Source organism: Aquarana catesbeiana, linkage group LG03, assembly GCF_042186555.1.
Source record: "Aquarana catesbeiana isolate 2022-GZ linkage group LG03, ASM4218655v1, whole genome shotgun sequence".
NCBI lineage: Eukaryota > Metazoa > Chordata > Amphibia > Anura > Ranidae > Aquarana > Aquarana catesbeiana.
In genome coordinates this window covers 589,882,178-589,896,643 of record NC_133326.1, presented here as the reverse complement: position 1 = coordinate 589,896,643, position 14,466 = coordinate 589,882,178, and positions in this window count along the sequence as shown.

Sequence of the window (14,466 nt, the reverse complement as noted above, 5' to 3'; positions counted from 1 at the left end):
CTTTTTCTCAACTTCTTTCCAAATACAATCTGGTAGATTCATGGAGAGAAAGTAACCCAATGAAAAAGAAATTCACTTATTTCTCGCACCCTCATCAAACCTTCACCAGAATAGATCATATTTTTCTAACAATAGGAATGATACCAGAAATTATTGCATCAGATATAATTCCGATTCCGTGGTCTGACCATAATGCAGTATACACTACTATAGCCTCAGCCATACCAAAAGCGCATGACCCAACGTGGTACTTACCGGACATAATGCTCAAACACCCACTACATCAGATGGCCATTGAACAAGCTTTAAAGGAATACATATCAATTAATAATACAACAGACATCTCCCCAATAACACTGTGGGAAGCTCATAAGCCTGTCTTGCGTGGTACAATACAAAGACAAATGGCACTATTTAAACGGGAACGCAAAAATCTAGCAAAAAAACTAGAACTCAATTTTAATGCAGCCTACATATCATTTCAAGATAATCCATCTCAGAGTACAAAATCTCATCTGGAAAAATCTAGATTGGAATACGATCTATTTCTCACTGAGTCAGTTGATAAATCCCTCAAACGCTCCAAACACAATTTCTACATGAATACAAACAAACCAGGTACATATTTGGCTCGGGCATTAAATTCAACTAACAAATCTTTCAAACCAATACGTTTGAAATTATCAAAAAATGTTTACACTTGTAATCCAGTTAAAATAGTCCATAAATTTCACTCACATCTCGCAACTTTATACAAGACAAACAATGAATTTAATCCTACAGAGGCTGAATCCTTCTTCTCAAAAATAACCTTACCTGAGTTATCTCAGAATCAAAAAAGCAGTTTGGATGAGCCTATAACTATAGATGAAGTTGCTAACGTCATAAAAGACCTAAAACTTAACAAAAGACCAGGCCCAGACGGCTACTCGGCTTTATACTATAAAACATTCTCAGAAATACTTTCTCCCATTCTCACTGAAACTTTTAACAAACTTCTAGATGGACATTCTTTTCGGCAAGAAACACTAATGGCAATTGTTTGTATGATCCCAAAACCCCTTTCTGATGATACTTCCTGTGTGAATTATCGGCCTATCTCTCTGTTAAACCTTGATATTAAATTATTAGCAAAAATAATAGCAAAACGCCTCAATAGCATTATAGGAAAATTAATACATAGAGATCAAGTAGGCTTCATGCCAAATAGACAGGCAGGCGATAATATACGCAGGGCAGTGTTATTGGCACATATTGCTAAAAAACGGAAAATCCCTTTATATTTTCTATCTCTCGATATTAAGAGGGCATTTGACACAGTATCCTGGCAATATATGCAATATTCATTACAAAAATGGGGTTTTGGACCCCACTTTTTAACATGGATCAAAGCATTATATAATAAACCCAAAGCCTATATAAAATATGCTGGATACAAATCTGAAGCCTTTAATATCGAAAGAGGTACCCGACAGGGTTGCCCATTATCTCCCTTATTATTTGCCCTTATACTCAAACCCATTGCCCAATACATCAGAACAACCCAAACTATAACTGGCATTGAAGTAGGAGGTATTACACACAAATTATGTATATTTGCAGACGATATATTACTTTTTCTATCATCACCACAGGTCTCTGGTCCTAACTTAATACCAGCTCTTGATGGATTTGCAGCCCTATCCGGCCTTATGATTAATCCTAAGAAATGCCTAGTGCTTAATATTTCACTCACAAACATGGAATTGATCCCGGCTAGGGCTGCACTCCCATTCACATGGGCAGAAAAATCAATCCCATATCTTGGAATTCATTTAACAGCATCTCATTCTGACTTATTCTCAACCAATTATCCTCCTGTATTAAGACAGATCACAAATCTAATAAAACAATGGTCGCAACTTCCTTTATCCTGGATAGGGAAGATTAATGCAATCAAAATGACTATTCTACCCAAATTGCTTTATCTATTCAGAGTCCTCCCTATTCCAATTCCTTCCTATTTTTTGAGAATAGTACAAAAAAGAGCAACTTCGTTTATATGGGGTGCTTCTAAACCATGTATACCTATACACACACTACATCTTCCCAAAAATAAAGGAGGCCTGGGATACCCTAATTTTACTAACTACTACAGAGCAGCACATTTGGCCAGTCTGTCCAAATACCATGCAAAACAGGAAATCCCATTATGGGTATTCATAGAAGCTTCAGAAAATGACCCTCTATTAATATCAAATTTATTATGGCTTGATCCTAAAGACCGCTTTAAAATTCATAATCCCATAACTAAACACTTCTTATCTCTCTGGGATAAACTAAAAACCAAATATCAGTTACAATCTCCACACAATCCTCTCCTTTCTTTTATCAGAAATCCGGCCTTTTATCCGGCATGGATCTACCCAAATTCTTTTAAAGCTTGGACAACATCAGGCATTCAGACACTAAATGACTTCATAGCATCTAAATCATTCCTTTCATTCCCATCGCTTAGAGAAAAATATGATATACCAAACTCTGAGATATTTAGATATCTCCAAATCAAAAATTTCTATACACCATTCCTAAAGGGGGATACACCATTATCCCAATTATCCATTTTTGAATCAATCTGTACAAAAGATCCATTTGCTAAAGGTACAATTTCATCACTTTATAATCAATTATATGGAGTAGCAAATCTTAATAGACCCTCTTACGTTCAGAGGTGGGAGGAGGACCTGGGACGAACTTTAGAAGACACGGACTGGTCTAACATATGGCTCACATCTAAGTCATCTTCACCCAACATCTTAGCACTGGAGACAAATTATAAAGTCCTAACTCGCTGGTACCTTGTACCCGCTAGAGTGGCAAAATATTCACCTAATACCTCAGCTCTTTGTTTTCGAGGATGCCCAGAAATAGGCACATATTTACACATATGGTGGACGTGCCCAGTAATCCAAACCTTCTGGAAGAAAGTCTTCGTGATTGCATCTAAAATATTTAAAAAAATAATACAACCAGATCCATATTTAACTTTACTTAATCTAAAACCGGAATGGTTAACACTCTCTCAATTTAAACTTATGATCCAACTAATAACTTCTGCAAAACAAACAGTGGCCAAGGCATGGAAATCTCCTACATTGGTACTAGCAGAAACAATTCACAGAATGAATAATACAATGTCCCATGCTAAGATGGTAGCCATCGATCAAAATCAAATTCCAAAATTTGAAAAACTTTGGCATCCTTAGATAAAACAACAGTTCCTGTCAAACTTCAATGACTCTGTCCTGTTGCCATGGTAACAGATTAAATGACTTACAGAGACACCCATTCTAAGGCTTCAAAGGGAACTAAAAAGAATAATAAACTGACGAGCGGGACAACCTTGTGGACCATACCTCTACCTTTCAACCCTTTTTCTTCTTTCTCTTTCCTTTTCTCCACCTTACGATTAAAGCTCATTATCAGAATTTATTTGACCTATATACACTCTACTTGTAAACAATATGTATAGTAGGTATAAATCATTTAAATACCTACAAAAGTAACTAAGGAAATGATATATATCTTTAATTTAGGTTTACGTGAACCCAATGTTTAATATTTGAAATTTCATGATATTTACCTATATAAACCCTACTGTAAAACAATAAGCTTACTTTATAGATCCTTGTAAACTTACTTTATGTATCTTTATAACATTGTATACTCAATAAACTTCTTTTGACAAGGAAAAGTCATTTTGTAATGAAAAAGCTGCTCAGCTATTATATTCTCCACAATGGAGTTTTTGCCTCTTTGGCCAGGACTACCTCCACCTAAGCGTGTGGAGGTTCCACGTTAAAGGTGATAGCAGGTACGGTTAGTGATCAAAATATTGATAAAAAGAGAGGAGACTGTAAAGGAAATTTATAAGTTCCGTATATAATTGTATTCTATTTTGTATGTATTGCAAACTGCCCTCACTGTGCACACGGCACTAATAATGTTTTCATTACATGTTTGTATTCATTTTAGTCCAGGTTACAATTAGTCTGCCTATGTTACGCCCATTGTTACCATAAATGTACATTTGTAATATTAATGTTGTACCTACGTAATCATGTGTATAAAAACCTTCAATTGCGTTATGATAAAGCAGAACAGTTATTTGGAAAGATGCAGAGTGTATCTTTTGTGTCTGTTTCCTACTGCAGTAGTTATTATTAATTTGGAACTACTAATCAATATGAGGATAGGAGTTGCCTATCTATAAATTTCCATGTCACTACTGACCTGTGATGCAGTGTGTTTGTGTTGCTATTATCAATTATGGTAGCTCTGCCCTGACATACACTTTTTGCGTTTTTTTTTTTTTTAAATAAGGAATTTATTTTTAAGTGAAAGCTTCATTTTTGTTTGCACTATGCATACAGTGGGGGTAATTTATCAAAATTGAAGCAGCCAGAATCTGAAGTAGTTGTGTATAGCAACCAACCAGCTTCAGGCTGGGTTAACACCTAAGACGGCCGTGGCTCACAGTGGGGGTCTGGTGCATCCCTGTTCTGTTTCAGGGACGAATCAGGGCCAAATTTTTGCCTGAATTCAGCCCTGAAATGGAGCCAAAGATGCACAGGACTCTTCTGCAAACTGCTCCTCAGCCGCTCGGAGATATGTGAAATGGCTCCATAGAGAACCGGTCACAATCTCCTGTCATGCGAATTGGATGCGAATTGAGTGCGAACCAAGCCTCTTTTGTCAGCTTGTTCAGGTAAGCTTTGAAAGTAAATGATAGAAGCTGACTGGCCGCAATGCACAGCTGCTCCAGATTCCGCCTGCTCCAGTGCTCATAAATTCCCCTCAATTCGGTAGATTTACTAAACCAGGTACTTGCTTCTCTTTGGATGGAAATCGCTTGGAGCTCACCATATTCTACTATACATCTTACATGTTACAGTCTTGCCTCATTTGCCAACAGCAGGAGACCAAGAGCATGCTGGATTTGTCTCATTCCCTGGATGCATAACCAGGTATTTGGGAAGCAATTCTTACCATGTAAACAAACATTATTAGTTGTTATTCAAACTTATTTTGAATATGCAGGGCGTTCTAATTGTAATGCAAATCATTAGCTTGTCTCACTTCTTGCTGCAAAGGATTATAATAGAGTCTATTTTTAATTAAGTGGAAAAAACACATTCATTTGGGTCATACCTGGAGGATTTTGAAAAGAGGCAGAGATAAAATATCTATTGCAAACAGATTTGTCACCAATGCAAGTAATAAGTAATTCCTGTTATTTCTGCCACGGTCTCCACTGACACAACAAGGCTCCCTTGCACTTTGCGGTTAAATTCATTTTAATAAAAGTTAATTGTGCTACTTAAAACATTAAATGATCATTAATGGCTTGTTGATTTCACAAGCAAAGCCTTTAGGTAGAACAATGTGGCTTTGATCCATTGTAGTGGTAATGTGATGAAAAATATTCAATCTGATTATCTTGGCATAATTAAAAAAGTCGACGTCAGTTTTTTTTCCCCCTTTTCTTTTTTACTTGATTTTGTTTAATGATTTATGGGGAAATAAAGTCATATGTTAAAAATAAATGACATTAATTAAAATAATTTAATTAAGAGTGCCTAAAACCAAATTGTGCCATTGGCTGTGATGGGATAACAACATGGGCTGATAAATCATAATTAATGAAGATTTTTCACAGAACAGCAATTACTAGTTGTGTGTAAGCTCTCTTAGTCATGCTGTGATGTATGTAGTGTATTGGTGTGCAAACATGGATTGTGATTATGTACTAACTAGAAAGTTTCATTAAAGGAAACTCTGGGGGGGAAAGTAGTAGCATCCATAGTAATCTAATATCTGCTTTCCTTCTCAATTCATTTTGCAGTAGAAACCTGACATTTGGAATCTGGTTCCCATAGGATATATCTCCCCTCTGGCTAAATCAAATATATTCTCAGCCCCTATAATAACTAATTCCAGCCATAGTAGCAGCATACTGGAAACTGATAACACTGCCAGACTGGACTCGGGTAGGAGGCCTGTGGGGTGCAACAGGCCCATAGCAGAAATTCAGTTTATTAAAAAAAAAAAAAAAAAGTTGCACTTTTCTAAGCCATGGTAACATACAACAGGGAACAGGCGTTCTGTGCCAGTAAAAAAAAAAAAATTGAGTACTTCTGACATTGGTTACATATTGGTGCTTTGGCAGTTCAATCAGATTAAATTGGCCGTCATAACATAATGTTAACACGTGACTCAATAGGGTTGATTTACTAAGGACTATTCATTCTGCAAGGGAAGCAGCTCTTTGCAAGAGGATTTTTCCCCAGAGCTTAGTGAATGAGGTGAAATTTCACTTTACAAAGCATACACAAACACATGCAAGGTAAATAATTAAAAAAAAAACATTAGCTTGGGAGGTGAACAGTTTATTTGCCTTTGGTAAGTCAACCCTGTGTATTTCTGTGCACTAGTTAACACACCACAAGACAGCAGATAGATTTAAATAGAGTAGACTAAGCTATGTGAATATAGTGGGGACGGAAAGTATTCAGACCCCCTTAAATTTTTCACTATTTGTTATATTGCAGTCATTTGCTAAAATCATTTAAGTTCATTTTTTTCCTCATTAATGTACACACAGCACCCCATATTGACAGAAAAACACAGAATTGTTGACATTTTTGCAGATTTATTAAAAAAGAAAAACTGAAATATCATGTGGTCTTAAGTATTCAGACCCTTTGCTCAGTATTTAGTAGAAGCACCCTTTTGATGTAATACAGCCATGAGTCTTTTTGGGAAAGATGCAACATGTTTTTCACACCTTGATTTGGGGATCCTCTGCCATTCTTCCTTGCAGATCCTCTCCATTTCTGTCAGGTTGGATGGGATCCATCTCAATTTTGAGATGAGTCAGACCCAGATTCACTTCTTGGATCTCACTTTGACCATTGAGGGGGGTGTTCTGTCCACATCCACCTTCTTTAAGGAGAGTGATCACAATTCCTACATCTCATTAGAAAGCTGTCATTACAGACCTTGGATAAATTCAATACCTAAAAGCCAGTATATGAGATTGCGTAGGAATTGCTCGGATCTTGATAAGTTTCTAACACAGAGCAACATTCTCACTGGGAGGTTCCAAGAAAAGGGATATACCAGTGAGAATTTGTTGCCCGTTCTAAAGGGGGTGCGGGAGATGGATAGGGGGCTCCTATTGCGAGATAAATCACAGACCAAGAGCTCAGGTCACAATTTAGGAGTACCTTTCATTACCACCTATTCCCTCCAACACAAGGAAGTAAAACAATTAGTTTCTAAGCATTGGCACATTGTTACCAACGATAGAGTCCTTAAGGAAGCTTTACCACCAAAACCAAAAATTGTTTTTAGAGGGGCTCCCTCATTCAGAAATAGGTTGGCCCCCAATATATTGGATCCCCCAGTGAACAAGACAACCTTTTTTGACCAATTAACTGGATTCTATAAGTGTAATAAGTGTCGGGTTTGTTCTTTCAATTCTTGTTCCAATAGGAGGACCCAGTCTTTTGTCTCAACAAGGACTGGTCTGACTCATCCTATCACCCCATTTATTACCTGTTCTACCTTTGGGGTGGTCTATCTGTTGCAATGCCCTTGTGACTTGCAATATGTGGGGCGGACCAAACGTCCCCTACAAGTGAGGCTCAATGAGCACATCACCAATATTCTGACAGGTTTTAGGAATCATTCGGTTTCCAAACATTATCGTTTGGCACATAATAGAGATCCCTCCAATACCCTTTTTTTAGGGATTGATAGGTATAAACCTCACTGGCGAGGGAGTTCCATGGTGCGAGAGATTTCCAAATTGGAAATGTCTTGGATCCATAGGATCAAAAGTTATACGCCCCATGGATTAAACATAGAGGTGGATGTCAACGCTTTTATTGATAATTCCTGAGTATTGGCGTTATTTTGGGGTGCCTTGAAGTGTTGATTTATATAAACATTGTATTTTTTTAGTTAGAAAAAATTTTTTCAAAAAATTTTTCTCACAGAAATTTAATTTAATTTATTTATTTTTGATTATGAGGTTATTTTTCGAGGTGTGTTTTTATTAACATAATTGAAATGATTGCCTTATATTGTTTTATTTTTTAGACCTGTGTTTATCTCTACCTTCCTAGGAGTTAAAACTGGTTCTTTTTAATTGAGATGTAATGTGAGTAATGGCTATGCCCATAATCAATATGGTGCCTGGCAACTCCTGCACTGGCATCTAAGGAGAAACTCTTATTGCAATATTGTATTAATTGGATAAGGATATTGTAATTTTTAGTATTGCCAGTCACCCGCTGTTTATATTTTTGTTTGACTTCTTTTTATTCAGATGATTTAGAAGGCATGTGAGTCTTGTGGCATTTTTCATGTTATTTCGGCTCTTTTCCCTCTTTGCCTTAAGATTTTATACTGTTTGTGCCCACATCCAAGATGGCGCTCTGTGATTCCCGTAGCGGGACTCAGAGCGAGGCTTGGTGGGTGCATATAATGTGGTGGTTCAGCACGCTGCCCGTTCCCCATTGAGAACGTCACCTTATGACGAAACGTGTCTGGAAGGGACGTGCTGACGTCACCACGTCGCCCTGTTGAGGACGGGAGTTTGTCTGAGTGCCGACCCGCATCGCTTTTTATACTTCGGTTTTATTGTAAGTGTTATTTTGATATAATAAATTTTAGTTTGATACAGTATCACACTATTGGCTGCTTCTTTATACATTATGCACTGCTGAGTTCGGGATATGGATGCCAGGACGTATCTACGCTGCTCCTGCCATGAAGTTCGGTCTGTGTTTGTGATTGTCTGCTCACTTAAAGTTGGCATCTGGTAAGCAGGATTTTTATGAGGTTCGCTGCATTTTTTAGTACCCCTTTGCAACTTTTTTCTGGTGGATAGTCTGTGGTTGTGCGGAATCTGCTCACATTAAAATTGCCATCTGGTAAGCAGGATTTTTATGTGGTTTGCTGCACCTTCTGGTACTTCTTTCCCACCTTTCATTTGGGGGACAACTACATGCTCACTTGTTTATAATATCTGGTAAACAGATTCTTTGTAAAGTTTATGCACCATTTTCCCCTATTGGGGATTATACACTTTATTGCATGATTGCATGTCACTCACATTATGATCCTATGTGTGTTTGCATACACTGGGTGTTCCTATGAGCATATATGATTTTGTTTTTTGTTGAGTGCTGCACAATTTTTCTTTTTTTGGATTTCAAATTTTTGTCAGTACTACGCTATGTTTTTTAAAATATTTTCTGGGTAATCCTTCATGGATCTGAATACACGGTACGAGTGTGACTTATCCTGCTTCATTGGGATCGTTTCCACAAAGGCCCAGGCTGGGTTTTAAGCCACTTGCCTGTTTGGCTTACTTTCTGGTAAGCATTTCACCACATAGATTTGTTTTATTTGAATTTTCACCCAAAAACATATGAATTGTTGAAGAACTTCACGTTATTCACCGTGTGATTATTGGACTTTTCTCTGTATAGGATTATATATTCTCACCAAGTCTGATTATCAATTTTTGTATACATTTTTCAGCGCGGTTTTCTATATTTCTTTTCTGGATGGTAAACGTTGGTGAACAGCCATTTTTAGGTCTCTCCAGAGATGCTCAATTGGCTTTAAGTCAGGGCTCTGGCTGGGCCATTCAAGAACAGTCACGGAGTTGTTGTGAAGCCACTCCTTCGTTATTTTAGCTGTGTGCTTAGGGTCATTGTCTTGTTGGAAGGTAAACCTTCAGCCCAGTCTGAGGTCCTGAGCACTCTAGAGAAGGTTTTCATCCAGGATATCCCTGTACTTGGCCGCATTCATCTTTCCTTCGATTGCAACCAGTTGTCCTATCCCTGCAGCTGAAAAACACCCCCACAGAATCATGCTGCCACCACCATGCTTCACTGTTGGGACTGTAGTGGACAGGTGATGAGCAGTGCCTGGTTTTCTCCACACATACCGCTTAGAATTAAGGCCAAAAAGTTCTATCTTGGTCTCATCAGACCAAAGAATCTTATTTCTCACCATCTTGGAGTCCTTCAGGTGTTTTTAGCAAACTCCATGTGTCTTGCACTGAGGAGAGGCTTCCGTCGGGCGACTCTGCCATAAAACCCCGACTGGTGGAGGGCTGCGGTGATGGTTAACTTTCTACAATTTTCTCCCATCTCCCGACTGCATCTCTGGAGCTCAGCCACAGTGATCTTTGGGTTCTTATTTACCTCACCAAGGCTTTCCTCCCCCGATAGCTCAGTTTGGCCAGACGGCCAGCTCTAGGAAGGGTTCTGGTCATCTCAAACGTCTTCCATTTAAGGATTATGGAGGCCACTGTGCTCTTAGGAACCTTAAGTGCAGCAGAATTTTTTTTGTAACCCTGGCCAGATCTGTGCCTTGCCACAATTCTGTCTCTGAGCTCTTCAGGCAGTTCCTTTGACCTTATGATTCTCATTTGCTCTGACATGCACTGTGAGCTGTAAAGTCATAATCAGTATAATCAAACACAGCTGGACCGATTGGACCAGATTGGACCTAATCAAGTCCAATCAGTATAATCAAACACAGCTGGACTCAAATGAAGGTGTAGAACCATCTCAAGGATGATCAGAAGAAATGGACAGCACTTGAGTTAAATATATGAGTGTCACAGCAAAGGGTCTTAGGACCATGTGATATTTCAGTTTTTCTTTTTCAATAAATCTGCAAAAATGTCAACAATTCTGTGTTTTTCTGTCAATATGGGGTGCTGTGTGTACATTAATGAGGAGAAAAAAAAGCAACTTAAATGAGTTTAGCAAATGGCTGCAATATAACAAAGAGTGAAAAATTTAAGGGGGTCTGAATACTTTCCATCCCCACTGTATATCTTCAAACCTAAATCAGAAGACTCAGCTAAAGACTAGCATTCAGCAATGACTTTGAGGACTAAAATAATTTAGCACACACAGGATAACAAGTAATGCTATTGCATTGATAACCCTTACTGAACAACATCCAGTGGGGAAGTCCAGTTGCTAGGATGTTGGCACTTGCAACCCATAATCAGTTTACTAAATGCACCTTTCAGCTGTGTTTTAGATACAGCTGTTAAAATAAATGTCTCTGCCAAAACAAATGCCTAAATTCCAGTATTTCCAAGGTCAGTATCAGACGTAAATGTTCTACTTTTGGCCATTGCTGTAGGAAATCAGGCTAGAGGTTAAGGTTTAGTTATGGAAAAGAAAAATCCTCATGCACACAGGGAGTTTTTACGGCTGCTTTTACCAGTGTCAGACTTTTTTTTGCAGCTTAAAAACACCTCTCCATGTTATTCTATGGCCTCATGCACACACAGGCTTTTAGGAGCTGTAAGTGGCATAGGCGTTTTAAAGCTGCAAAAAAACCCAGGGCCAGCGCATTCTGAGGACCGGTGTTACAGCTGTAAAAACGTCTGATGCTGCTAAAGGCTGGATACAGCGTTAAGCAGCATCAAGCATTTTTTTTGACATGTCAAAATCAATGGTTCCCTATGAGAGCCCATGGATTTGAATAGAAGTCACATCCAAGTCGGATGATGATGATCCAACTTGTGGTGTGACTTGTGCTCTGAGGATCTTGAAGAGGAACCCCACGCTAAAATGAAAAAAAAAAAAAATCATGTGCAGTCCCCGCCCCAAGATCCATACCAGGCCCTTTGAGTCTGGTATAAATCTAAAGAGGGAACCCCACGCCAAAATGGAAAAAAAAAATGATGTAGGGTCCCCCCCGAGATCCATACCAGACCCTTTGGTCTGTTATGGATTTTGTGGGAAAACCCCATACCAAAAAAAAAACGGCATTGGGTTCCCCCAAAAATCCATACCAGACTCTTATCTGAGCATTCAGCTCAGCAGGTCAAGAAGAGGGGGGGCGAGCGCTCTCCCCCCTCCTAGGCCATACCAGGCCAAACGCCCTCAATATGGGGGGGTGGGTACTTTGGGGCAGGGGCAGGAAGCCCCCGATAAAATGGAGTGGTGGGCAAACACATAGCAAATGAGGTTTAATGTAGGGACATGTAAAGTAAGACACTTGAGGGTCAAAAATATGGATGCAAGTTACAGGCTAAGAGGAGAACCTCTGGGGAATGTAGGATAGAAAATAATCTGGGGGGTCCTGGATGATGACATACTCAGCAATGGCATGCAATGTCAAGCTGCAGCAAGTAAGGCCAGCAGAATATAAGCATGCATTTAAAGGGTATTTACTCAAAGGATAAAACTATAATTCTATCACTGTTCAAAACTCTGGTCCATATTGAGTATGCCATCCAGTTCTGGTCACCAATCCTCAGGAAGGACGTGCCCAGAGGATCTTAGCTATGAGGAACAATTTCAAACATTAAGCTTATTCTCCCTGGAGAAGAGATGCTTAAGAGGGGATATGATAACAATATACAAATATTGTAATGGTGATTCCAGCATAGGGAGGGAACTATTCAGTTTTAGGTCATTCAACAGGACACATTGCCACTCAATGAAGTTGGACGAAAAGAGGTTCAACCTTAAACTGCGTAAGTGTTTTTTTACTGTTAGAGTGATAAGGATGTGGAACTCTCTTCCACAATCGGTGGTTTTAGTGGGTAATGTTGCTAACTAAAAAAGAACTCTTAGATGGGCATCTTATTAAAAACAATATACAGGGGTATAGGAAGGCATATGGGAAGTGGTATAGACATAATACATACACACACTCACACAGATTGAACTGGATGAACTGGTGTCTTTATTCAACCTTACCAACTATGTAACTATGTAATGGCAGTAAGGAGTTCCATCCTGAGCCCGCTTTACCAGAGCACGGCTTCTGCTATAGGGGTGACTAATTGCAAGACCAAATAGCTGTTCTTCTGTGCTGATAAGAGAGGTATTTTAAAATCTACTTCAGGAACCAGAATGTAATCAGAGCACCAGTGTTGCCCCTGCATCTCTCCTCCAACAGGAACCTCTCCCTCACTAACGATTTTTCTAACAAGCGGGGCCTCTGTCCCTGATCTGTCCACTCACTCCATGCGCATCAAAATGAGCTGGGAACCATTACTTAAACATAGTTGCCTCACCCAAGATGGCAACTGAAGGTCACCAGAGGCTGCAACGTCCAATCAGACAGCTGCTCCTTCTGAGACACATGTGGAGCCTGTAAAGGAAAAATGTTCCTCTAAGCCTCCGCTCAATCTGTACAGTGGTAAATTGCCACCTACTGGATGGATGACAAACTGCAGCTGCTTACATACCTTTAACATAACCACTAATATTTCCAATGTATAGCAAACAGACTAATGATTGGTTGCTATTGTTTACCATATTAATTGAACAAGCCCCAGTTAAAGTATATGTAAACCCTCAATTTGTAAAACAACCCATTTAGTTTAAAATATAAATGAAAGACAAAACATTTATACATATAAAAACATTATAAATATCTTTTTTCCCTTTTTTTAAGTGATCACATATCCTCTGTTTTCAAATGCATATGGAGATCAGAGAGCTGGGGGAGAAGAAGCAGCAGTGCACTGATCTTTTCAGTGAATGGCTGGGTGGGGAGGGGGCATGTCAGCACATGTCTAATAAATGGAGGAGAGCAGGCTGAGTTCCCAGCACAGCCAGAAAACTGACCACGTTGTGCTCTAATGCCTAGTGTGGTCAGTTGTTAATAGGAAAACACAAGGACTGACATGAACACCAGGTATTTCACAAAAAGGAAACAATAAAAGAGAACAGGATACTTTTTCCTACAAGTATATGGTACAGCAGGCACAAATTAAATATACATTCACTGGCCACTTTACTAGGTACACCTTGCTAGTACCGGGTTGGACCCCCTTTTGCCTTCAGAGCTGCCCTAATTCTTTGTGGCATCGATTCAACAAGGTGTTGGAAACATTCCTCAGGGATTTTGGTCCATATTGACATGATAGCATCATGCAGTTGTTGCTGATTTGTTCAATATATGCAAAATAATCCTGCGCTGCTCATAAGGGAGAAAAAGCAGCTAACACAACCAACAAAGTGTATATGCAAAAAAACAACAAAAGTGTAGCGCTAAACCATATCTTAAATAACCCTAAATGGGTAGATATACAGTGAAGGGGATCACCAATGGGGTCCTGCAGGACCCCATTGTCGCCACTTTGTCACAGCGCTGTATTATTCTTTGGACTTATACGTGAGTGTATTTCCTTACAGTTTTTATTAAAAATTTTATATTCGGATTTACACTATGTGGCCCTTCCTTTCTTCTTTTTTCCACATTAATATCATCACCTTAACCTAATGAATGCTGGTTTGAGGGATCCATCCACGGAACACCTCACCCCCCCCCCCCTGGGATCTACAGAATCATCCATATTCTTGAGACTCCGCACACCTTCCAGGACCCGGGCACCAGTCGGAGGAATCCAGCAATCTGCGA